Raw genomic sequence first — 27,396 nt, 5'->3', positions numbered from 1 at the left:
CCTTATTAAACCCTCATTTCCGACGTTACCACAGAAGGGTTCGAGTGCAGACTGGGCCTAGAGGACTTCCGGTCACTAACGGGACCTGCCTACTAAGTATGAGCGGTCTAGTTGGTGACCCTCGAGATCTGCACACTGTAGAATCTTATTACTGCAAGAGGGCTGTTTAATGGTACGATGAGGAAGCGTGATGCCAATGCACATCAGAGCAAGCACAAAGGGCATTCAGATCTGTCCTGCTCGCTTGTCTTCTGGCCCGGAAAAGCGTGGAGGCGCATGATACGCGCTATAGTTGTGCATTGTTTTCGATGGTGTGTTTATGAGGGAGGCACATATGAACTTACCTGAAAAATCAAAATGGCAAAAATCAAACTAAAAAGATAATGTTGAAATGACAAAGCGCACATATGTAGATGGAAGGAAGCGAGCATTAGCTCTGTCTCGCCACCCACGCTTGTATCTGCTATAGCTTTCCTCTCTGTTGTCATGATAATCGGTGTACTAAAATGAATTTATTGAAAAATAAATATTATTTCAATTATAAAAGGAAGACAAAAGACTAGTCGACATTACATAAAAGCTGCTGCGGTTAATTTTTTTTTAACCATATTTCCATGCTTCACAGGGTTGTACGTATGTGCTTTCAAATCAGTGGATCCGTATTACGTAAAGACAAAGGGTGTATCCGGGCCGAAAGTAACTGACGGCAGAGCGGGTCATCTTGGCGTTAGAACAAGCAAGAAAATTGCGTCTCTGTACGACGTCGAAGAGAGATGCACGAGAGTCCCCTTCGGTTAATGATTTGATGCTATTAGCCAAGAGAGAAGCCGCTGAAAAACTGTTTCATAAATATGATAATCAGTCGTGATTGATTCGTTTCACTACAGAGGAAATAGCGTTTAACGGTTATGTATATGTATTCTCTGAAGACCACAGCGCTTCAAAACGGTTCCGGAAAACAGCCACGCCGTCGTGCATAAACTAGCTTTTTAGCGTATGGTAAAAAAAAAAATAGCGATTTTCAAACAAAAGATATTGATGACGCCGATCTCGCTAAATTTCGTAGGTTGTTGCCATGATAAGACTACGTATATGTTTAACTATAGTGTTTTCGTCAAGGTCGGATTGCCTCAGCGGTTGTAAGTACCATAATGGGACTTTTTGCCTGCGGCAACCCGAGAATCGATTTACATATATTCTCTCTGTTGGAAAACTAATAGAATTTAAGTAAACGAAGTGAAAATTTAAATTGTCACACACATATTCAATAAGTATCGTTTTTGTTTAGATTTCACATGCTTCAAGTAAGCGCACTCGCTCGTAGTTTACGACGCTATTTCCAATTCCTATATAGGAATAGTGACGGTATTACCGTTTATGCTTTGTCTATATGCGTATGATAATTTAATCTTTCTCGTTGTTGTCGAATCTTACTAGAGTACTTAACCCAAAGTGCGTGCCTCGAACGTAGATGAATTGACAATTGAACAAGCAGCGAGTGAGTGAGTGGGTGGGTACTGTACATTACCACGCGCGATTTCTCAACTTCTCATTAGGGCCACACCTTTCTGTGATATCACCTACGTACGTAAGTCCGTGTTTAAGTTTAACTCACATATGAAGATTCAGCCTTACCCGATCCCCCATGAGTACATTGTTGCACATGAAATAAATGAATCGTATCAGTCCATCTATTAATTTTACGTACTTCATGTACTCCCATCATTTCAATTGACCGCTAACTAAGTCTACCGTTATACAAAGTATAAGCTATTTGTTACAATGTAAACGCTTGAAATAGAATTAAACCAGGATGTAATAGAGTAGATGAGCGAGTCGGCATTTGTCATATTGAGCATTGTCATACGCATGTATATTTGTTCTATGCGCGAACGGTATCTGTGGCTAGGGTATAGCTAGATAATAGGGTAGTTAGGTAAATAGGATAATGTCAAAGGTGGTATTATTTTAGCTAAATGAATTTGGTAGTTCTAAAGTTGTTCTTGTTGGTGCATTGACTGGTCCTGCGATTGTTCCACGGGGACAGGTTATAAATTCTGGATTGGCGCCTCGCCAAGCATGGCTGCAACTAGAGGCCTAGGATTGTATTCTAATTCGAATTGTTCCCTTATATCATCTGATGCCATTGGTACTGCAAAGCACTTGTTACTATTTTCGATTTCTTTGATGAAGTAGAAAATCGTAACCAGTTCCTTAAGGTCGACGTTTGGCAATTACTGATATATCAGACATGTCTAGTGATATTGACAATCCAGCGTTGCTACTGATCCAGCTTTCCATAAACCCTGTTTCTGTAGAGTCATATATACATATATATAACTTCAACTGGAGTCGAACTCGCCATTAAAATATCACTATGCAATCTGCACCTCAAATACACCTGTTTAAAGTATCTGCTTGAATTGCTGTCCTTAAGAAGAACTTATTAAGTTAGGGTACGTGTGTCTACGAATTTGCCTTAGAATATCGGACAACATTATCGTCGCTGATTGATACCGACTTTCTGTACCTGCGTACTTTTATCCATCTGTGATACTGTGTCGTGAATTTAAAACGGTTGCGCGCCGGACCCCTTTCGCAGATCCTTTTCTTTTCTGTTCCATCTAATCTTCGTCATTGCGGTGCCTGGCCATTCGTCCGCTAACTCGCCGGAGGCTCGAATGCGATGGGTAGTTGTTCATACTCCCCTTAATTTTTTGCCCACAACGGTTGGCTGCAGGGCCAAAAGGCCAGGTGAAGGACCTGACGGTGACTCACCCGCTGAGGCGTGCAGGGCAGCTCGAAACGAGAGTATCTCACTAGAACCAGCTAGACGGCAGTCTGGATTCCATGGAGGCCTAAAAGTGGGTGGTCTCGACTGCCTTCCTTGAAAACGCAAAACCGACAAGAGACAAACTTGGATAGGGGAATGAAAAAATAGGAGAAGGGAGTTTCGGCCAAATTGAGAGCGGTGCTACTATGGGAAAGGTCGTTTGAGAGGTAGTGGCTATGGTGCTTGCTAAAGGGTGCTCAGCTAGCTGTCTCGCTCACTTGGGCGCTTGAGGTTTGTTGGGTATTGGAGGGAATTTATGGGGGAGATTCGAGTCCTGAGGGCAGTTAACCAATAAAGCGATTGCCTGGATCGGCCGAAGTGCGCTTACTCTGCCCCTAGCTAGAATCAAACCGAAGCGCTCTTTTAGACAAGGCATCCTTTCAAACCTGCGGACGGAAAACTGTCGAAATACTCCAATCCAGGAGCGAATTGGTAACTGCTGCCGTAGAGGCACCGACTTCCACCCGCCTTCGGGAGGATCGGATTCGCCAGCCTCAGGCGCTTCTTATTTTCCGTTGGACCAGTCGACTCCGGCCCGTTTAGATTCAACTCTCGATGACGCGGCGAGCCATCGAAAGCATAATGAAAAAGTTCCGCCACCGCCACCGCTGCTGCTTAGTCCGCATTTACCGCCGATCTCGACGACCCTTTGGCCATTCGGCCGTTCGGCCACCATAACGGAGCCGGATGAAGCCGACGAAATGTTTCGACAGGAATCTTAGCAGAAGACGTGCCTCAACAAGTAATTCCTACTTCAGTCACTCATGACGGCTTGTCGGCTGTTGAATCATCAGATCATCCGCAACTGGCCGACGGACGGATGAACGCCAGCTTCAAACACATTGAAGTTGCGTACTTTTGTGGCAGTAATGTAATATCGTAGTACTAATAGAGGTAGTTGTAGTGATAGTAAAAGTGGTAGCTGTGGTGTTACTTCCAAGGGGGAGAGAGAAAGAGAATACAAGCTCAGCGCTGCAAAAATACCATACACTCTGGTCTACCCAGGAGCTGGCTAACTCCGACGTTGTGCAGTTTATGTGTACTTGTGCAGTGGCGACCGTTGGTGCACGGCCAAAGGTTCATCTCCGATACCGTGACTTGCTTTAGGTTAGGTCTAGCTGGTTGGCAGTGTGGCAGGCAAGTGGAGATGTGTCTGCGAGCGTGTAGAAGTCGCATGCCCCATTCCGGCGGAGTAAAAGGGGCTGTGCAATTTCGCCCGGCCTTCGACTCACTTGAGTAAACTCTATTTCCCGCTCACTCACCGAATGTTCCATTTTGTCTTTCATAAGTGTCTCATAGCGTTGTAGATGTGCCGAGCTTCTAGGCAATTGGAAGTGACGAGAACCAACTCGACTGGAAGAAAGAGGCTAATCGTTAGCCGACAGTTTCAAATGACCAGCGAAACGCGAATCGCTGAAAAAGGCCGCAACGGAACGAACATTTAAAAAACCGTTCGTGCATACGACCGCTACTGCTATCATTGCTATTTCGACTGGAGTGCCGCTGTTGAGGTCTTCGGTATTACTGCTGCTGTTATTGAAGCCGTCGACCGAGGCGGCTTTAGAGGAAAAGACCAGTGCAAGCCGTGGTTTTAACTTCAACGTAAATTACCCCGCTTGAACGGCCATTAAGCAGGTTTTATTGACTAGATCTTCCTCTCACACATCAAATAGACTTTGGATAAGTTCAGATCGTCGTTTCATGAATTATTAGGGTAATCGATGGATGTCTATTAAAGATGGAAAGATAGAACTCCAACGTGTACAGGGTGATTACAGCCCTGCAAAGCGGTCTTTTAACCAGGCTTAAAACAGAGGATCTTAAGAATGGATAAAATTTCCGCAAAAAATCGCCGCCATTTGTAATTCTACTACAGTAAAACCACCAACTAGGCCTTTGAAAAGAAATTCTGCTGTTTATGATCGAGATGGTTCATCAGAACAAATGGCCGAAAGGTAATTCTAGTGCATTCGCTGTGGAAATTTCGATGTAAAACACGATTTTTGTAGCAGTTGTCTAATTACAAAAATTTAATAAAATTATTGCGAAACATAAGCAAAACAGACACACGAGTAGCCACAACATTGCTAAACAACACCAGAGAGTTCTTTCGTCAAAGAGTTTAAACAAACGTGGTGAAAAATCAACTACACACGACAATAATGTGTGAATGAAAGAAGAACAGAAAAAACAGAGAAATACGCTTCATAACCTGTGGCAAAGGCTAGAATGACGCTATAGAAATATGTGTTTAATGGGACTAGATAGGAAGCGTACATTACGAGTTGCTATTGTTTGGAAAACGGTCGATTCGGACTTCTGCTGTCAACAGCTGATAAAATTACACCGAGCCATTGACAAAAATCAACCGGTAATAGTGAACAGAAGAGGCGTTGTTTCTCTACCATTGCGATGCCAGATGACATTCGCCTTTTACTAGCCGGCAAAAATTGAGAAAACTTGGATACGAAGTTTTTATGCGTACACCGGGTTTTGTACAAGCAGACTGTTATCTGTTTCGATCTCTGCAGAACTGCTTTAATTACGCTAATTTAGTTTCAATGGATGTGTGCAAAAATATATTGCTACAATTTTTCGCGGAAAAGCCCCAGAAGCTCTGGTATTACTACAAAAATGGCAGAAAATCGTCGATAGAGACGGTACATATTTAGTGTAGTAATATTATTCAAAAGTATAAAAAATATTTGTCTGTACTTCGGTTTAAATTCAGTGAACAGCTTTTCGATAACTTAGTATATGCGGGACGAATCCTATGGGTTAGTGCAGCAAGGGCTTTCTAATATCTGAAGTTAACTTTATCGTAAAATACATCGTATCTTCCAATAAAGTATTATATAATTCTTGAGAATAACTTGTAGAAACGAAGCTTGGGGTAACTAATCGCCACCACGCTAACTGCATTCAAGTTCTATTGCAATGGCCTTGGGGTATTAGACAAACCGCTGCCAAATTCCAATTTCGTTAATGTTGTAAGCAAACATACAACTGCGGTCTGCATGTTTTCTCATTGAGCTTGAGTCTGCTTATCAGAAAATCTTTTTGACAAATAAATCGATCTAAAATTACTGACATCGCAAAATAATCTTCTTTTGAAAATGGGGATCATTTGTCCTGATAAGGATTGGCTCAATTTTTCTTTGATAATAGTCGAATAACATGGTTATCCCTAAATTGAAATAAGAGATAACGTCTCTAGGGATCATTGACGGCGGAATAAAGCCGCCGGTATCGTCGTCGAAAACCTGGTAATAAAATATTGAAGATTTCGTAAAACTACTTGAGATCAACGAATGAGCTCTATCTATGGCTTTGGTCAGCGGTTGCGTGTCAAAAATAGCAACGTACACCACTAATAGAGACACGTATCTATCAAATGAAAGCTGAACATATAAGGTATCAAAGAAATGACCGATAAGCGTTCCATGGCAAAGTCAACCACGAGATTAAGTCTCTTTATTATACCTCGACGTGTTGATTTTCTAGGATACCTCGTTACTCTTAGCATAAGCTTGTATGTCGGACATAGATAAGTTCAAAATCAAATCTTCTTATGTCATTCTGACGGCAAGACGCAATAGGCGAGATGCTCTGTGAAACTAAGTTGACTATAAGTTTTAACTCTTGATTACAAAGTCCTCTGCGGTTTTGAGTAGGGAAGGTTTGTCGTTGATGTAGTACACTACAGACAATGTAGGTAGCATCCGTCGTCTGACACACAAATCGATCGAACTGCAACTACTTTTTACCCGAAGATTTGGCGGCAGCAGTAGCTATGAGAAAAAAAACTCGTTTTTTAGGATCAATCAGTCAATCTCAATTGGCATACAGTTTCTATTGCTGTATTATCATATCAGTATGTACGAAACGTATAGTAGTTTTGCAGTTTTGTTCTAGAAAAAAGTATCATTCATTAAAATCTAACAGGCATCAGCATTGCTCGTTCGGCGCTTATGGCCGCATTAACGTATGTCAAATCGTAGCGGAAATGAGGCAGGATCTAATAGTGTTACTGGTGGTGGGATATAACTTATCCAACTATAGTTGTTCCTGACGAACGGATCAGAACTGTTGTGCTACATCAGTACACTATACACGTATAGTATATGCGGAATTCTGTACAAGATCTCACATTCGATTATTCTCCGAATCTAAAACTATGCTGTTTGTAAGTTATCTAAAGCTCTAAGTTTGTAAACGTCCAGGGTTTTCCTGAACGAATGATAGGTCGCCTATAGTAAATTGAAAAAATCGGCTCGTCTAAGATGAAAAGGGGAAAGATGTTTTGAAGTTATCATAGTTATGAAATGATCGTTTGTCTATTATTTTTCTTATTTTAGACATTGTGTCCCGTAATACTTGAAGGCTTGCTAGCCCCTGGTCGTACAGGTACTGTTGAATATTACGGTAGCAACTATATCTATCGCTAATGTTACAGGCAGTATGAGTTGTTTTCATCAAGCATTTTAGCTTTTCGAAAGCGAAGCATTGTTGAATGTTATTACTCGTTTATTACAATACGTGTACACGAGGATTTTTCAAATTATCTGAGCGAACTAATCTAAACGCCTGAGTCATCATCGCTCCAAAAAGACCAAATATATTTGCACGGTGCATTTAACGCTTTTCCGTTACACCTTTTTCTACTTAGGCAGACCTCTTCTAGTTTGGTATATCGGTATGGTAGAGCTTGAACCAGCGAGTCTTGACTTCCCTATCCGAAAGGGATTTAGCTCTACGAATTTCCGCATCGAAAATTTTCGAGCCTTCTTCGGATCATACGCTTTAATAACACCTTTCACAACTCAGCATTTTTTGTCTCCCGCTGTCTGTCCCGTTTCTACACTTGGCCATAACATGCCATATATTTTCAAACATTGTCGACTACAAAACTTTAATTCCGTGCCGACCTACTTTGACGTATTCCGTTGATTCAAGTGACCGTGAAAGGTACATACAGCGCAGCATATTTCAAAGGGCACTAGAAATAGTGACCTCTAATCCATTTTGCAAAAAGAGTTTGCCCGGCGTGCTGTGTAGACATGTACGAGCAATAATAGACACTTTTATGCATGACAACAAGCACCTCAAGACAAAGTAGGCCATGTCATGGCAAGCGGGAAACTGCGTAAATCGGTTTGAGCCGAGCAAGCGCGGGCTAAACTGAACCGAACTATCTGCAGCACTGGAGCTCTGTAGCCGCAGATGGACAAGGCAAATAAACTGAATCAGGTAACTTTGGGCGACCAAATTGAAGTCCTGCCAACCAGCATGCGGCCAATACCAACTCAGCGTTGGGATAGCATTTGCCAGAAAGCATTGCTTCAGACGTTAGCTCACTCTAGCTCGACTGCAAGGTTGAAAGCTTGTGAAAATTGGGGTGAACAGCAAGCGGGTAGCTAGGGGGTGGCGAAGACGGATACAGGACACAGCAGTGCCAAATGCCTTCGAGGCTAGTTCGCCAGAGCCCGCCAACACGACAGGCTGGACGATGCCACAACTTTCAGTGTCAAAGCTGACGCATGCTGCTACTGGGTGAAGGCAGGCGGCGGACAAAACGCTAACGCTGTTCCGTGATATGGACATAGATGTCCAGAAAACTGACACACGCCGTCTTGACAGCCAAGCCTGCCATTGCTACCCCGTTGCAGCCCCCGGCCATCGCCGGCTTGTAAATTCAAGTCAAAATCACATGAGGCTCGGCTGATGCCCGATTGTGGTGATGCCGAGGAGAGTGAGCGAAGTGGCAGCGAGTAGGAGGCGTCGAAGCCATCTGTCCAACCTATATTCCCATATGTTGCTGGAATTCGGCCAGCCAACCTTGGACAGAGCAGAGATGACGTTCTGAAGTGGAGTCACGGAAAAAAGAGTGAGAGAGAAATTTTATGGGTATACAAGCTTGAGTAAAATTAACAGCGCAAATGCCAAGCTTATAATATTATTGAAAATTGTTCGAAACGATATTTTTTTGCTATAATATATAATAGAAATCTAGATGCCATTGATGTTTGCGAGCGCATCTGTTCTGTGCTTATAACAAACGTGCAGTAGGCTAATAATAATTAAAGAGATTCAAGGAGAGTTTAAGGTTCTCGCCAAAGATGCCTGCAAAAGGAAGATAAGCTAGAATTCTTAAGGATGATCGTCAGCGTTTTTCAGCGATAGTTCCGTTGTGCGACTGTACAATTCACAGGAATACTGAAAGCGGTCCATTTTTGTGCGTTTCCACTGAATGCTGCGACCACACAGTAAGGGTATATAAGAGGAGCCATAGAGGAGAAACGGCACGCAAATTTTTAAAACTCATTATTTAATCGTATCCACGATCTATTATCGTTCCAGCGTACTTACATAATACAATATTAAATGCTGGTAGCCCTGAGGTTAGTATATGTAAGGACATATTAGGTCATAACAAAATTGCATAACTATTGAGCTCAAGTGTCTCTTTCAAATGCGCATAGGTTAGCTATTAAGCCCAGACTAGATTACAAATAATGATCTTGTCTTTCAGTGATACAGAACTTTTCGTTCTTTTTATCATACGCCATTATAGAACGACGTTCCGGTTTGCGCCTATTCGATGATGCCACGCGAATATCGAATAGGCCAAAAAGACAAATATTGACGGGATATTTAAAGAAGGGCCCGTGGCAGGGCTTAGTAAAGAACACGGTAGATCTGAAACATCGGCTTGAGACTTGTGCCTGTGTTTATGGAAAAACAAAGACCGAGCCGACTTCTTCCAAGTGAATCACAACCGAGAAGACTTTCTGACTGGGTGTTTCAGAGACTGCCATCTCCAACCCCTCAACTAGAATACTATAGGTCGCTGCTTTCAATGCGTTTACAATCCAGCGAGCTTTTTCTTCTAGTAAGAAACACAAAGAGAAAGTCAGCTACGCATAGGAAAGCATCAGGTAAAGAGGGTCTGTCGGCCACCCGAAGCGTCCGGCTTTCGGAAACAGGACGAGCGATATCCACCGATGGCTTTAGAATACTGTTTGTAAGGTGAGTGTTGTGATATTGGACGCAATGTGATGCACGCCCAGAGAAAACATCCTATGGCATTGGGTTCTCAAGATAACGGGTACTAGACGTACGCTACAAAAGTGACAGCCCCATTGACAGGATGTGCTGCCTACCTCAACACGGAGGGGGACTACGAGCAATGCAATCGGATGCACGGTAGGCCAAACCAAAAAACGCTGATCAGCATTGGCGGCATTGCCATACCTATCCGTATAACGTTTGTCCCAAAGCCGAAGGCCATAGCAGCGATATCCGCAGTAGCAACAGTAAGAGGGTTCATTTCTTTGCAGTTGTTCCATAGCAATCTTCTGTATCTTACTGATCCAACTATAATTTTGCCTCCTTCTACGATTCGCTTCCTGTGCCTTTATTTCCTATAATATATACTCACTAATGGATACTCCGGTGAATTATGTAGCAATAAGTACCACCATCCAGTGTCGTCATCAGCGTAGTGTCACAGACCGTGGCGGCGTTTCTTATAAGCCTCGACCAAACGATCTTCCGATAAAGTCGTCCGTATAGAGGCGACGGGTTAGCTGAAGTTTGATGCAGTTGGCACGCACGTATGCCAAATTATAAGCTAGTCGAAACGATCATGTCTGAGGAAGACGAGCTCCAAGATTACGATTCTACTCAGTCTTTTCTGTGTACAGATGGAAACGCATTGATACAAGGCGGCGTATATGTCATAACCGTTATTCCGCCTGGCTACATTCAAATTTCAACACTTCACATGATAAGTCTGTTTTGTGTGAAATCTCGATAAGCCGGCAACCGTCAAACGAGGATCGTATAACAAATACTCTAGCAAAATTTCATGGTACTTTTAATACATTCGACGAATGCATACCATATGCACGTATGTGTCTCTTTTCAAATAAAACTACAAAAAACCCTAAATGTTCTATGAGCCGACCTTGCGTGCAATTCGTTCCAAGAATAAGCGTAGTAACTGTCAATCAATTATAGATTTAGTGTTACTTTGCAGACTTTTAGCCATTTGAGCTTTAGTTATGTGAATTAGCTATAGATTGCAACGCCAATTCGATATGTGTCTAGAAAGCGAGATCGTAGCTTAATGAATGAAGCTTTTACAAATTTTAATATCGTAGGTAATTTACGTATTTTATCGCAGGTAATTTGATCAAAAATTAATCTCAAATCGTCAACAACTAGCGATCAAATCGACGTTCAAAAGGCCCTCCCACCCTTTGTTTAGTCTACCTTAGCTAAATATTTTCTTCAAGCGTATGAAGAACTACGAAACAGTTTAGTTGACACATTTGCGAGATATAGATGGTCATTCTTGAATGAAAAGGCTCCAGTTTCGTTTAAATTATCAATCGAAGATAAACTCCAAAGCTATCTTATTCGGCCATAAACTAACAATCACAAATATCTTTGACTGTTGCACTATCAGCTTATTTGATAGACCATTTGGTTTGTTGTAATCCGTCCAGCGCACGCCTGTCCATTGTACCGACTGAATAATTTAACCTATAAATCCTCGAAACTGTGTTAGTTACAAGTTTTTCCGCCAGGTGTACATTTGACCGTTTAGCATCCATTTTCGTACTTCTAGAATCGCCTAACACTTTTCTTTATCGGTATATCTTATTTGTTGTTCTAAATATCTCGTCGTACACGGCTTCATTCCTTTGAGAGATTATGTGCATAAACGCAGCCTTGTTCAGGCCTATGTAGTACTCTAGGCGATTCGACCGCAGTATATACGGATTTCCGCATCATTCGCTATTGTTTCGCGCTAAATTTCATACGCATCAACATCCGACATCATTTTGACACGAATCAACTCCCTTCTCATTATGGCCACATTGCGGGGATATCTCTGGATCGGCAGTAATAAATGTTCTCCACGCGGAATAGTGAACTTTTAGTAACAGACAGGCCGCAACAAGAAAGGCAGTACGAGTGTTCAGTCACTGTTCCTGTTTTATATGTAAGACACCCCATACATTTGAGCCGTCCTTCGCACTCTGGTGAAACCGGAAAAGTGAAAAAAAGATCGACTCGAAGCAATCGACAAAGTGGCTCTAGCATTTTGTTTTAGATAGACGTGGCGATATCCACAGTTGCCACAGTCAAAAGGTAGAAATTGGGGTAAAAAAGAAGCTCGGATATCGAGAAGATCTAGGAGCTGCAGACGATTTGATGTTGGTGCATTAGTCCCCAGGGAGGTCTTTCGGGATGAAGAAGGTATGATATACGAAGTAGGACACAGCAAAAGTGGCCTGCCGGCGGCCCGGGTGGAAGCCTATGAGCAGAGCCTTTTGAAGGGGGGTCGACCGTGGCTACTAGTCGAGACTAGGCAACGCTTGACTGTCACTATCAAAGGGCTCACCTAGGTAGATGCCTACCCGATGTGTACAGAAATGAAGGGAGTAGCAAGCAAGAAAATGTATGAAAGGGCCATGGAAAAGTGTTTAGCTACCTATGGGTTTGTATATAATAAATGGAACAAGATGAGGTAGAAGAGAATCTGTAGCTTATGTTTCACTGTTTTCTTGCATGCGCGATGCTGGAGATTCGCGATAAAGGAATAACGGGAGCGGTGACCGCAGCGGCAGTGGCAATGACGATAGTGCTGGTTGCAGTCGGTGTCGGCATCAGCGGGGCGGCTGAGCGGGGCAATTCATTGGCTGGGTGCTAAATAATAGCACGCGTACTTCAACCGACTACGTTTTTCCCTCGCTAATATGGAGCGCAGTTGCTGTTACTTCAGCTTCCTTAAACGTCGAGTCAATTTACCACCGACTGTTGTGTGCGATTGTACCTCTTCTAACGACACAGCGGGACCGCCCCTTACATTCAAGGGTAAACTCACCTCAACGGAAATGGGTGACCAGTCGCCACTGGTACCAACGGCATCAGCCAACTAGCTACCGGTCAATGCTGCGAATAAGGGCAACAGTACTAGGAGGTCTTCGGGACGAGAAGACAAAGTGGAGCTCGTTCATTCGTGCTGTGGGAGTAGTGTCAATGCGTAGTGCGATCTGATAATCACAAAAGCACAAAGATGTATTGACACCGAAGAGCCAGCATGCCGCCTGCACGAAGGCTTTGCTCTTGGGAGCTCCTCGTACGTCGACCGATCTACCATGGCTCGTCTCTTGCCTCTTGCTTTAAACCAGCTAGCCTTTTTCCTCGCCCACCACGGAAAGGTATGGCAGTTCGTCCAATTTGCTTTTGGCCGTTCAAAAACGAGGCTGATAAAAGCGAACGGGACAGTGTATATGCAAGATGTCTAAGGATGGGCTGCCAAAACGTTGTGGACTTGTCGCGAAGGGTCTTTGCATCAAGCCGTCAGGTCAGCGACAACAGCAGCGAAGTTAAATAAACTGTTGTGTGTGCCTATTTTTTGTGCTTTTGGTCAAATTACAAAGTATCTATCCTAGGTTCGAAAACCCATGATTATCTTCTCACTACTCTACTTCTTGTGTTCATAATCTAAGCAATCAATCATATAACTGATGTCTGCGAAGATGCTATTTTTGATTTACATGAAAATACACAAGCTGTATATAACAGATTTAAAGGCTAATGAAATTAGTACTTAACGCAAATAGTAGTGAAGATCGTAAATTGAATACGCCGCCATCCAAGAGATTTTGGAGCAGCAAGAGTACACTGCGCACATGCGCTGACCTTCTCGAGGAGGGAGTTACCTATGTATGGAATAGTACTATATGCCACTGACATTATACTGGTTAGTTAATAAAAAGAAACCTTTCTAATAATACCAGTAATAGTCAGGCAACCTTTAACAGGAAAAGAGTAAATGAAGGATAGCAGATAAAATGATACAATTGGGGAAACACAATTTTACTTTTCGTTTTTTATAATCTGCGCCACATAGCTCACAAGCATTGTGTTTTTATTAATACATCTAGAGCATTTAGTGTACAATGCGTATTTGCTGTTTTGCGTTATGACCATGCGGTCTATTTTTTGCTAGAAATAATATTTTCAAGAACCTTTTCTCCTCTTCCAGTAACGAAGTAGCAGGTAGCAATTCTATTAAATGGGCCAAAGCTTTCTTGTTGATCCTAGCTGGCTAGTTTGCCCTTCGCTCTGTCTGCAATAACACAACACGATATTCGAACAATCGAACGCAGAAGCGACGAAGGGACGGACGGGAAGATGAGCGGTCAACTGGGCTGGGCAGAAGATAAGCCATTCACACATACAGCGAACGACAGGGAGAAAGTGACTTAAGGGAAAACCTCTACGCGTAGCTAATATCTTCCCATTGCAAGTTACATTGTCATTTTCCTGGTCTCAGGAGAGTATTTCTGTCTGAATTGCTAGAAGACATCTTCGTCGAGCTATTTACCTGGGACACCCCGCGTATTGCAGCTTTCGCTAGCCTCTCTGCCGTTTGCGGTTCGTCGCCCCCGTTCTTTAACCATACCGGCCATCTACAAGCCTCCTATCGCCGACAGGCCAGACGGGTCGACAGGTTCCATAACAGCTGTTAAGGTGCCGACCGATAGTAGAACTCGATTCTTTGGCGCTCCTTTTCCTCCGACCCATTTGTTAAAGCTGTTTAACATCACAGTGCCGCTCTGAATGAAATAGTTTTGTGCACGTCCACCTCGTGAACAAGTGACGATATCTGTGAATTCCAGTATGAAAACGAAGCTATTTTACAATTGACTGTAAACGATATGTAAATGACAAACGACGCGGCATTTCACGCAAATTATACGCATGTACTCAATAAACAAATGATTTTCATATTTTCTGGAGAGAAGCAGATAATTTAGCATTATAACATTTTGTTAATATTGTGTATGAAAAAGCCATATTTACAATATGTGACACACTCCTGTGGCCTCACCGGAAAGGGTAATGCGTATTCTGTTTAATTGAATATTCAATATTTTTCAGTCAGGTGCGCTTGATACGCTAAACTTAGCATCTAAAAAACTTTGCTCATTCTTAGAACGGAAATGCATTGGTTTCAAGTTTTAAGTATAAGCTATCACCTGTTACAAATGTTGTCCATTGACTGTTGTACCATAGTATGCGATACTATGTTGTCGCTTCAAGTCGCAGATGAGGGCAATATTGGTTACAATATCTGACATCTGCATGTTTCTATGCAGTGTACTGCCTGTCTCGATTTCTTCGTATCACTCGTCGGTCTCTCTTTTTCTGTCGCTTTCGTTTACGTGCTTATTCCTCTGTTTCGTTGTGTCTTTGGGGTAGCTGTCCAACAGCAGGAAAACGAGGTCACAGAGAAAAGAGATGTACCAGGCCACATGCCGAAAATGGTCCCTGTGTGCTGCCTGTTCGCCACACCCCTGTATACCTAGCTCTTCTTTTTCGCTACACACACACCCACTATGGGTATTCAGTATTGGCTGAAGATTACGACCGTCGTCGCTAGCACAATATCTTTGGCCCATGGCGCATCTTTCTTATTTCTTCTCATCACCCCCATGACGTCGTGGTAATCTTCTTTGGCTCTTCATAGTCTCCTTTCTCATCTCAGCATCGTAGTCCTAGTCCTTCTATCCCATATCGGCTCGCACAGGCCAACCAGCTCAACACTCCGATCACTCCTTCAGAAATCCAGCTACTCCAAAGCTAGATGCAACTGTGTATGATGTTGTGTACTGAGTTTATGGTAGCTTGCGCACATGTTGTTGTTGATACTGTTGTTGTTGCTGCCGTTTCTGTTGCTGTCGCTGCTGCTACTATTGCTGATAATGTTGATTATGAGGACGGTGTTGATGGTGATGCTACTAGTTGTTTTCTCGAAGGCGCTAGCGGCAAAACGTACAAATGTGCTCCGGTCTCGCTGTGGCCTGGCCTGGCCTGGCTCAGCCTACCGCAGACTGGCAAACAAATCGCCTCCTACAGCGACGCAGCCTGTGTCCGCAATGACATGGCAATACTCGGTAGTAATGTAGCAGTACGGCTGCAAATGAACATCCTCCTGCTTTCACGTACGCTCACCTTTCTGCTCCCTTCTCATAAGCCTTATTCGCCGTCTCTTTGTTTGTGCTTTTCGCCGCTTACTCTTCCTTCCTCGCACGTTCGCTCACTGACTCTCGTCTCTATGCCTTCTGCCGCCGCTGGTGGCATATATATATATATATGCCACCAGTATATATATACGTATATATATATATATATATATATATATATATATATATACGTATATATATAGATATTATTCCGTATCTACTTTTTGTGCTATTTCCGTCTGCGAAAAAGGATATCAGAAGCTAAGGCCAACTAGGACTGGACAAAGCTAGACCCGGCATTCGGAAGGCTCTTCCAGCTGCGTGCCCACGGCCCGTGGTCTCACAGAGCGAGCGTCGAGGACCCCCCTTCAGCGGTCCTTGGGACCCTTCTTCTCACTTTACTCCTCGCTAGCGTCCTTCCCTTTAGGGCCATTGCAGCTCACGTCGTCATTCACCTAATTGTATGTTCGTATGACTGTCTATCCGTCCGTTCATCTGTCTGCCTGGCCGAGCCTCTATGAGAGCATATGTATGTTAGCATAATATGGTGTGTTTGTGTGTAGCCCGTTTTGTATGTGGTACGTCACTTTATGCTGCTGCAATAGAAAGCATGCGCGCTATTCATATGCCTCCTTCAGCGGCAGTGCGGAAAGCAGGCAGCAGAAACAAGGAATTGAAACGAAGGATAGCTAAGGGCCGCTAGGTTGTAGCTGGTAACTGCACACGACTGCTGACACCAACTGTCCCCCTTTGCTGCTGCTGCTAAAACCGTTAGTGATAACGCTTATTGTCCTGATGCATATTATTTTTCCTCTACTTTATTTTCCTGAATATTCTGTGTCGTCAACGTCGTCTTCTTCTCGTTCTTACATTCGCTTTTCGAGTCTTGTTCTCCTTTTGCTCGTATGACTTCTCTCAGCCTGCGCTTCATCGGTCTGCCTAAGTTCGTGCAGCTGACGAAAAACAGCTTGTATGTTTATATCCTACAGACGACTCATTAATGGACTTCGCTACTTTTCTTAAAGCCTGTTCAACTGTTTTCTTAGCTTCCTCGGTTAACTTTCGCAGAACTAACGCTGCACTAGCAATAGTATTTTAAAAAGGTGTTACCTTCCGTTTCTCTGCTAACATTGGCTCCGAACGGGACGACGAAACCCTTTTGCGGCGGGTCGCAGGTACGTTAGCAAGAAAAAAGCTGGCCACTAAAAAGTTCCACTGCGATGCTACTTCAGCAGCAGTATTACGGTTCACATGCGAAGTTAGCGTCACCATCATCAGCACTACATCCAGCACTGATGCTTCTATTGTCAGGACCGTAACGATTCTAACAACAGGCTAAGTTCGACCGGTGCGGCAGCTCAAAACGCACAAAGGAAGCTGACAAATTTCAACTATTTAAATAGACAATCCTCTTCTTATGTAAATTCGAAAGACGAACCAATGCGACGCGTTGCTAACAAACGGATCACCACAAGTTGATTGATTTGTCTTATAATAAAAATTATATAATAGCATTACTAAAATAGCAGCTTCTAGCAGCTCACTGTCGAAGCCGTCGTTCCTACAGCACTTTCCATTGGCTTAACCTTGACAGAACAATGCGACTGTTCGAACAAAAAGTCGTTGGCCACCGTGATGTTTGCTTGAAGTAGAAACGAGGATTGTATTTGTTTTGCGAACTCGCCGCTTGATTGGCCATGTTAATATGGTAAGCGAGTACGCGTGCTTTTAGAAAAGAGAAAAATGCGAGAGTCCTGAGGAAAGGTCTGAGTCAGTTGAGATACAGGCCAAGTGAAGACAGGGGCGTTGCTGAAAAGATCATATTATGAACCTTTGAGGCAGCACCAACAGATTTAGAAGGGAGCAACTGTCAGTTGTGTTATGTCAAGCCCAGTTCACACGAGGCGTGTCAGTCACGGGCATCACGTAACAGAGAGTCTATCACGGACGACCTTTCGTCACGCTTTTTCCGATCGACACTACTCGTACATTCGCACAATATGTCCGCTTGATGTTACCATCCATTACTTAGTTCAAATCGAGGGAATTTATACAGCTTGTTTCATTCCAACTTCATTTCGCCTCTTTTTTTTGAGTCTTTTTTTTAAAAAAAAAAGCTTTTTTAAAAAGCACGATACGACCAGTTGAGTCGAGTTAGGGAATTTTACTTCCGTGCCGACTACAGCTACAAACGTTGCAGTTTCTAAAGAGGCAATAAATAATGAAAAAAACAGAAACAACTGGATGATTAACGTGGGCATTTCTAGCGTTTGCCTTCTGCGACCTTTCCGGGTGATACCGAAAAGCAAGAAGCATTGCTTTTCAGAATTGCCTGAACATCTGGTGGCAAAAAAATGTCAGAAAGTGAAGGCACGATAGACGAATTGGTTCAGCAGTAAGCAGGTTAGAAAGTTAGCCGCAAAGAGAGGTGGGACGAAGGATGAGAACAGATTCTGCCCTAACGACAACATGGGCAGGCTCCCCTGCGCTAAGACAGACATCCCCTTAGCCTGCTTATGCACAAACGCATAGAATAAGGAATTCTAAAGAGCAGTACTATGAACTATTCGACTATAGCAACAAACGGAAATTCCAAATATTTGCGACCGTTTCGTGTGCTTGATAGTTAATTGTAGGTGACTTCTGCAATATGCCGGTAGTAACTTTCAGAACCGGAAAGTCGTCCTGGAAACCAACATTAGATCAAATTTTCCTTGCCTGCCTTAAGGTCACACCTCTTAATATCATATATACGTGTTGAAACCCACAGAACTATATAAAAAATGTATCACTGTTGCTGTGCCTTTTGGCTCTCACCAGGGCCGTGTATTTACAGGGATACAGTATAGAAAACGCTCGCATACCCCAATAAAGGAAACAGGACATGGCAAGGGCGAAATGCTATTTTGGCCACCACTACTTGACTTTACAACCGATGTTGACCTTATTGAAGTAACTACACGGAATCAAAAACAGAAGATGCCGAACCTTCAACACGTGCTTATTGTATTACCTATGTATCGCGAGCTTGATAGGTTTCCAAGGGACAGAATGAAAGCTTTCTAAAATTAGGGTTATTATCTAGCACACTGCCTGTATTTGTACGTTTAATAAACATGCTATAAAGCCGTGGTAGGTTTCTTAAAGAAAATCTGTCTCTACATTCGCTTTAAAAATAGCGTTTGCTGTGTTCCGGAAAATAGTAGCGCATCACATAAATACCAATAGCAAACAAGAGGCACGTATTTCATTCATCACCACCCTTGCCGTTCTGTAAATCATTTGGTTTCTTCGTGTGCTTAGCGCTTAGTGTTCATATATCTTGCACCTAACAAAATTGTCGCTCCTGTTATGTGCTATCCAGTCGTTCATTCTGCTAGCAATAGAAACTCATCGCAAAATTAGGCTCCACAAATCCGTATTCTCATCTTCTATTATTAGGCGGTAAGTGTGCATCGTGGATCGTCACCTAGATAGTGGCAAAGCACGCGTCTATCTAAGATCATCGGCGGTACAGTCAGTAGTGGGCAGGCGAGTCCCGCTAGACCTAGAGGACGTCAAACATCTAGTGGGTCAGAAACTACCGTCAGCCACTTCCACCACTAACTTCCGACAGATCGACTGCTTTCATGCCACCCGCGAAGCTTTAGAGCTCTCGCAGAGTTCGCAATTAGCACATAGTCAGCGCCCATCCCCGCGTTAGTTCTGCCCCAGCCTTTACTCCCACCTATCTTCAGCTCTAACTTTAAGGGCGATTTCATTCTCGGGTAAAACCCATTCGTAACCAAGCGCCCAAACAGTCCTAAAATTCAAGCAGTTCAGGACACGTCCGATATTCTTTAACTCTGGTCCAATTCAAAGCTACTGTATCGTCCCTAAGCACAGTCATTGTCTTAGCAGTTTGTTTCCGTCTGCGCAGGAGTCAAAGGGATTATTCGGTCCATCGGTAGTTCATCATCGCCTATCATCATATAACGTAAAGTGAGTTCCGTGGCTGGCGACTATTAACTAGTGATTTGGCAATGGCAGCGGAACCCTGGCATCTTTGCCAACAAAATCGACGCCCCTATATAGATTAATACGACGACTATATTGCGTCGAAAAAATCTCTCTGATGAAAGGAAAAGATGAATTGTTCTCGCTGATGACACGCAGCCCCGCTGCCGCGTGGCAAAATAACCTGTGTCAATGCTGTAAAACCAGCTATCATGGATGCCGTATTGGAACTGATTATGTGGCCTCGAATGTTACCATACGGCCACTTACTAATATGTACGAACAAGTCTGAGGACTTCAGTTGATCGGTTAATGCTATAAAAACGTTCGATTTCGTTTGGCTTCGGCTCAGTCTTGTTAGCATTCGGGTAACAATATATATGTTTTTATTTTGTGCAAAGTGTGTTAGACACATTTTTACATCGCGCCCTGTAAATTTAATAACTTAACTCTTAAGTTCTCATGGTGACTCCTGTCGAATTATGGCACCGATGAAGAACTTTATGAAATACCAAGCTTGCGACAGCGAAACGCTTCTGAAAATATTAAAGAATATTTGCCAAAAAAGACTTTGATGTTCATATGTATGGTAGGTTTTTTACGCCTTTAGCTTCTTTTTCATCTTGTCTTAATTCCTAGGGGTTACTATATGGCTGACGGGGTGATACAATATAATTTTAAAGGTGTTGTTTGTATCTTGGAAAGCCAAAGAGCATTTATATGAAGATAGTGCCCAAAAACTAACCTATGACAGACACATAACCATGATGCTAGATTTCTGAGAAATCCGACATGTCTTAGGAGGAAAAAACTACGTTTTTTTGTGCTTACCTCTATTGCTTATGAAGGTAGATCACAAAGTAGTACTACCCCCAAAGTCGCTCTTTAGGTTCTGATAATTCAGTTGTTAGCTTGATGTCCTCGAGTAGCGTGGAAATTGACGGCTTTAATTGTAACTAACAACATTGTCTCCACAGATTTAAACCTCAGTAACTAATCGACGATCTGATCAAAAGATGGCTCAATGACGTTTTTGAAAAAACAAAATAATTTACATGCACGCACTTCGTTGATGTTTAAAGCTCAAAAGTTTGACTTTGCTGCACTGAACATTGCACATTTGTAGACAATGATAGATAGTGTGAATGTAGTTGATGTGAAATAAGCAACCGAATAAGTGATCTCTGCGTTCGTAAATCTTGCCTAGGAGTTGTTTGGGCCTGCTTATATTCTCTCTGTATCTCACATACTCCACACTTTTATATACTTAAAATAAATAAACACACACGAAAAAATGCAGTTTTCTCATGTATGTATAATATTACCTTATACAAAAAATAGCCAATTCCCGAGAGTGGACATTGTATATTTACGGAATGAGCATTTCGTACAACATTATCGCTAGTTATCACAATGCCAATACGAAAACCAATGGATTCAATTTCGCACAAAGAGACACGCGTGTATAAGGAACAACAGCTGGACAGTGTTTATAAAAATAAATCTGTCGGACCACATAGCACGCAAATAGGTACAACATATTAAAAAAGCTAGCAAAATGTAAGCGCAGGACCGTTAAGTAATCTCTATCTATATAGCAAGTATCTACAGTAACATTGTTCATCATACATTAGTATCCAATAGTGCTATTATCGAAACCTAACGTGACAGCAGGAACATGAAAAAAACAATATGACTTTGCGTCTAAATAGAGCAAATCGGATCGTTATACCATTCCTATGACAAAATTAATGGCAGAATAGTAGTGGTTCGGCTTGCCTATTATTTGACACAAGGGTCCTTCATAAATTTATGGACTTCCTCAGATGATTAGGCAGGTCCGTTTCCAACGCATATTCCAGTAAAAATCGTTACTATGACAACACGTACGATTTGCATTGAGCTGGAGATTTTAAACGGTGAGAAGTTAGTTCCTTAAATTGGGGCTCGTGTAAGCTGGACAATAGAGTTCCGCCCCACGGTTAGTATGGATAAACGGTGCGAAACATTAACTAAATACTTAATAATCGATCAAAACGCTAATTGCTATTTTCCAGATGCAAAATTAATTTGAAATTCATGAAAATTTCAAAGAAATATTAATTTCGTACTAATCGTGATTGTTCTATGAAACAATTTTCCCTTCGTTTTGTTCTTTATGTGCTAGAAAATCGGATGAAGAGAACACAGTCGCACTAAAAATCATGGGTTGATTAACACTGCTAATTTTTCGAATTTATAAATATTAGTAATTTCAATCACTGTACCCTATAGTATAAGCATGCAAGCAAGTCTGCGATCTCTGTTACATTCAGCGAATTCTATTCGTCGTCTCCCGCTACGTCTCGTTCGATATTCCCCGCACCAGTGAAAGATGAGGAAAGGCATCAAGGTTGTAAGGATTCAGCCTTCATCCCTTAGCCCGGTGTAGAATCACAACATGTCCGTTTCCATTTGGTCTAAATAAAGCCACCTTAGCAAGTCTAGCCTGGCCGCTAGCCCCGGCTCTTCGCTACCTCATACTGTTTGTCTCTTACGAAACTGCTGGTGGTAATGATTTGCCTCCTTTTCCTCGGGGCTTCGTTCATCTTGCCCATTCGTCGCAACACGGATAAGATGGTACGCATCGATTAGCTTGCGAGAAGGCATCTGGACATCGCGCAGAACCCGAGAAACGGATGCCCTATCGCGCCAAAGCAAACCTCTATAACCGTCTGCCGCACCCCTCCAGACCCCGAGTACCGCTCAAAGGCCAACTTTTATGATAGCGTTACCCTCCCATCACGGACATTTAATGGCGAATTGAATCATCTACCTTATCCTCTACCTTCTATATAGCTAGAAAAAAAAATATATATATGGGTTGTAATGTGGACGCTGCCTTTCAGGAACGGCATCGTTTGTCCTGGGGTCGGTCAAACAGAAGGACGTGATTGCACACATATTTCTGTATCTTATTTTTCGTGGGCAAAGCATATTAAATACATACGGTCCTAAATTTACGTGAACAATTAACCGCACTTTCGTAGTGTCGATTTCTATTAAGTTTTCGTTTTACTCTGACAATATAATAGGAGACACTCTATCTCCCAGGCTATTCATTATTGTGTACCACTGTTATCAGTGATTTTATTAATCTATATAGTTATAAATATGATTATTTGCAATAATGGCAAATTGAAATCTATCTTGACGTAACAGTGCCCTATTCAAGTAGATAGGAAGCTCACGGTAAATATTGGAATTATGGCTCGTTCTTTTCAAGGGGACGACTGAGTTCTCGAGCGAGCGTGAGCAAAATGCCACCGACTACCGAAATTACCGGACGCCGAAAACGCACCAGACTCCCATAGTCAGAGTTGCCTCCGTCGTCGACATCTCCGTCTCAGCAGAACACGCAAATTAAGCCAAAAAGAGAGTCGACGAGCTGGCACCCGCTGGTCGGTCCTAAGTGGAAGAATGGAGGCATTCTAAAGATGTAAGGGGAACTCTGTAGGGGTTCACTTTTCTGCTACAAGTGTTTCTGCCATTGCTGCTTTTAGCTCGTGCGTGAGTACTTAGAACTTTGGTGGCTTTCATGGGCCGCCGATCTACATTTTCTCTGTGCGACTCTTCTACTTTCCTGCACTGCTGCTGTATGCACTACATGGCTAAAAATGGCTGGAAGCGTTACTCAAAAGAATACTTTCATATTGGTGAACTTGAGCCTTATCAGGGGATAGGTCATCCATCTCAACATTAGCATGAATATTGCAGTCCTCTCAGTAGTTCGCCTTGTTAGTTTAAAATAATATTATGAACAATTCTTCGTTCAACTATGTCTCTTCAGAGTGTCTCTGGGGGTGACTCAAAAATGTAAAGGTAGCCAAATTTTGTTCCGTTTCTAAAAGTGCTATAATATAACTATATAGTGTTTAGTAGCGAAACAGGAGAATACGTGACTAAGGCAGTAAACTCCGTAATCTAATCCGTTTATCAATTATTACATTTCGATATTTTTTTATATCATCTAACTTATTAAATTCTGACAGTAAAACATCCACTATAACAACAGTAATTAATATAACCTGTAGTGCGACATTTTCAGAAAACACAATTTCTGCATTCACGAAATTACAATAATTTTATCATTTTTTCGCTGAATAAATATTGCTTCCGATAATGGTAATAGTTGAGAACGGACGCTTTCTGCTATTTACACGTATATCCTGTTGTGTGTAGGTATTTTTTTTTTTTTTTCTATATTTTCTCATACGTATGTAAACTAAAATAGAAGCTAATTTTGCATGATTTTTAGAAAAGACAATTGCATTTGATATTTTAGGCATATTAAGGCCGAGTGTTTGAACTCGCTATTTTCCTGCAGTCACTTAATTTCCTATGAAAAGGTACTCTGCTAGCAGAAGCCATCCGATTTGACTGAATTTAGGATAGGTTGCCTACTTCTTTTCGAACGTTGTGCTTTAAATCAAAATAGAATGAGGACGTGACATGACAGAGATTGTTTGCACTGCAAAGTCAATTGATTGATCTACTTGGGAATGCATTTAAGAGCAGTGTTTGTAAGGTGGTACACAAACGTACATGTTAACGACCGTTGCGTATGAAACGAGTGGCTGCATAAGGGATATAGGTGCCGAGCCGTAGTAAAAGCACTAATGTTTTCAATTGTGCTATCGCTTTTAAGCAAGCTACACGTAGCAACAACAGTAATCAACCGTCCGAATGCCCACTTTTGGAATAAACCTCAATTCCAGCTTCCCGCTATGGTAAATACAATGCAGCTTTGTGGAGAAGAGCATGTCTAAAACAGATGTGTAAGGCTTGCACGCGAACCCGCTGGTGTTAGCAGGATTTCTAACCTGTTCAATTTGCGTTTCATAGCGACGGACAACATAGCTCAAAGCGGAGCATTGTGGGTGACTTTTGCCCCACGTCTATTTATCGCATATGATGACGGTTTAATGACGTAACAACGCGAAAACAGCACTACAAATCAATACCTTCAGCATTAGATATTGACCGCTGAGTGCTAGCGGTCTGTCTTTCAGCAGTCGCCAGGGGACCATTAAAACATCAACCCAAGAGAAAGTCTCCAGCATCCGCGATTCTTGAACGACATGATACGAATGCGCATTGTTAACGATGATTGCCTTATTTGCGTTAGTACAAGTTATACTGATCTTAGAGGTACAACGAAGTCACACAGGATCGTATACGGCGGCAGACCCTTGTTAATAATGACGGCCTAATGGTTGACTTCCACAGCCACCCGGACCATTTTTATATCTCGATGAAGTAACCACATTTTGTTTGATTATCTTTCCCAGGAAGGTGCAACTTATACCCGTTTTGCAGCTTTTTTCTTGTTCGCGCTTTTCTCTATTGTCGCATGCATCTAAAAAGCAGGATGGCACGCCCTTTAAGGAAATTATACAGAATATTCTCTTATCTTCACGTGTTTCTACGCAGCTTTGCATTCGAGTCCCTCTCTTGCTTTCCCAGTTGAGTTTCCACGTGTACTTTTGATCTCCGGCACTCCTCAACCCCATTTCTAGAAGGAAAGGAGGCTTCAGTTACGCATGCTGGTTCGCCGGCTTACTTATCCGTTTAGCTTGTGTGGTGCTATATAATGGAATGATCCGTGCAGTATCAGAGATCGTGCCACACCATCAAGGTGCTGCTATTACCGCTACTGCGGGTGGTTGTAGTCATGGCAGAGATGGGGGCGGAGCAAACAGAGAGGCGCTACAAACGCTTTTGCAAGTCGCTTTCGCGTCGTCTATAGAAAGGCTACGATAAGTACCGGCTCGGTGTAGCTGCCGAAGAAAGAAGCAGGCCAGGCTTAAACAATAACAGTAACGTTACCCGCGATACATAATAATATAGAATGTAGACGTCATTGACATCACCATAGTTGCTGTTACTATCCTAAAGACAAGGTGGCACAAAGCGTGGGCTGCGGGATTTCTGCATAGGGCGTGCGAAAAAAGCCACAGCAAAGGACTTCATAAGACTACCACTAAAACTGCACAGCGATGGAGACGGCGATGACAGGGACGACTAAGAAATAAAAGGGCTAGTTTTATCACACCCTGTCCGAGACCTAGTCGGCCAGCTAGTCTGCAGACCTGCAGCTAGGCAATCAACTGGCAAACTATTCCTATCGGATTGCCCGCACAGCGCGCTATGTCTATTACCGGATCGACTTCGCCTTCCTACTGTCATACCGACGTCGGCCTTACTAGACACAAATAAAAAAAGAAGGACCTAACCAGGTAACATGGGCTACTCGACACTTCGACCTCTGGTCCAATCAGTGGCGCCACTCCCTCTTTGACAACGGAATGCCGGTAATTTTTGTCGTCTTAATGGTAGCTTACGATAGCAGTCGCGCAGACGAGGGGGGCAAGCATTCAGAAACTGCTTAGACTTCTTGGCCTTATACTTTGTGAGTATAGCAGTTACCGCATCGAACTGCCAGGTTTTTCTTCTCTCTTCTCATGTCGTGTCCGTAGCTTGACACGAAGGGAACGCATAGACACATACAGCTATAGTCAGCCTTGCAGGCATTTTGGAGGCAATGTCCGTGTAAAGTTGGTATCCCGAATGAAATAATACACTTAGCGAGATTGAGTATTTTTTTCGCTAAAGGACGTTTTACTTACTCGCAAAAACTGTGTCATGTTAATGTGCTATTATTTGGGTTAATGCTGCCACGGTAAGGTGTGTTGTTGATGCTATTTCACATACCTATTATACTTCAACCTATGCATGCTCTTGTATTTGTATCACTCTATTCACGTGTATAGTAAGTGACCACACCGGGCGAGTGCGGTTAAAAATATTACGACCGCCGGAAGTAAAAGCTACGGTGACTTCTATGAATACCACTACCACAGTTATTCATGGTGCATCTCTTTTGATTTGCCGGACAAAACACGTACTAGTAGTTTTCCACATGCAGTCAGGGTTGGCATTAATCTAAAATTGCTTAAATATTTATAAATATATAGTTGAACCAAACGTCTCCTAAGTCAGGGGCGTGGGTATAAGCGGAGTAAAGGTGGCAAGTACTCAGCCTACTCTAGCTAGCTCAAGGGACACTGCCTTATAATAGTGGTCTTTGTCTATTCTTGAAAAATCATTGCATAATCGCCCCTGTGACACTCCCTTCTGCTGCTAGCTGTAACTTTTTTGTAACAGAGGCGAACGCAGCGACAGTTGAATTTTGCCGTTTCGTTCGTACTTTTTTTGCTACCCGTTATTTCTCACCGCCAGCTTCGTCTTCCAGGTTAACCGATTTCTTGGCATTGTTATTGCATAGTCCTCCAAATTGACGAAGGCGTTCCAGAGGGTAACCGTGTACGACGCATCAAGTTCACTTGGGTGGAGCAGAATGAAGGAAAGGTACTTTGATGCACACGACAGCCTTATCTATGGCTTTTAGCAGTACGAGAGCAGTTTAGCTCAAGAGCATCTATGGCAAGGCATATTAGAACATTAGGAGCAGGACGT

General features: G+C 42.7%; 2 protein-coding genes across 2 annotated transcripts in view; both read right to left on the bottom strand.

The window, feature by feature from the left end:
• Positions 1 to 27,396, bottom strand: part of LOC111249103 (uncharacterized) — a 269,871-nt gene that overhangs the window by 173,653 nt on the left and 68,822 nt on the right. The window lies entirely within an intron of this gene.
• Positions 1 to 27,396, bottom strand: part of LOC147758813 (uncharacterized) — a 156,166-nt gene that overhangs the window by 90,838 nt on the left and 37,932 nt on the right. The window lies entirely within an intron of this gene.

Source organism: Varroa destructor, unplaced genomic scaffold, assembly GCF_002443255.2.
Source record: "Varroa destructor unplaced genomic scaffold, Vdes_3.0 BEIS01000001.1, whole genome shotgun sequence".
NCBI classification, from domain to species: domain Eukaryota; kingdom Metazoa; phylum Arthropoda; class Arachnida; order Mesostigmata; family Varroidae; genus Varroa; species Varroa destructor.
The sequence above is the reverse complement of the archived record's forward strand: the minus strand, read 5'-3'. Positions and strand labels throughout refer to the sequence as shown.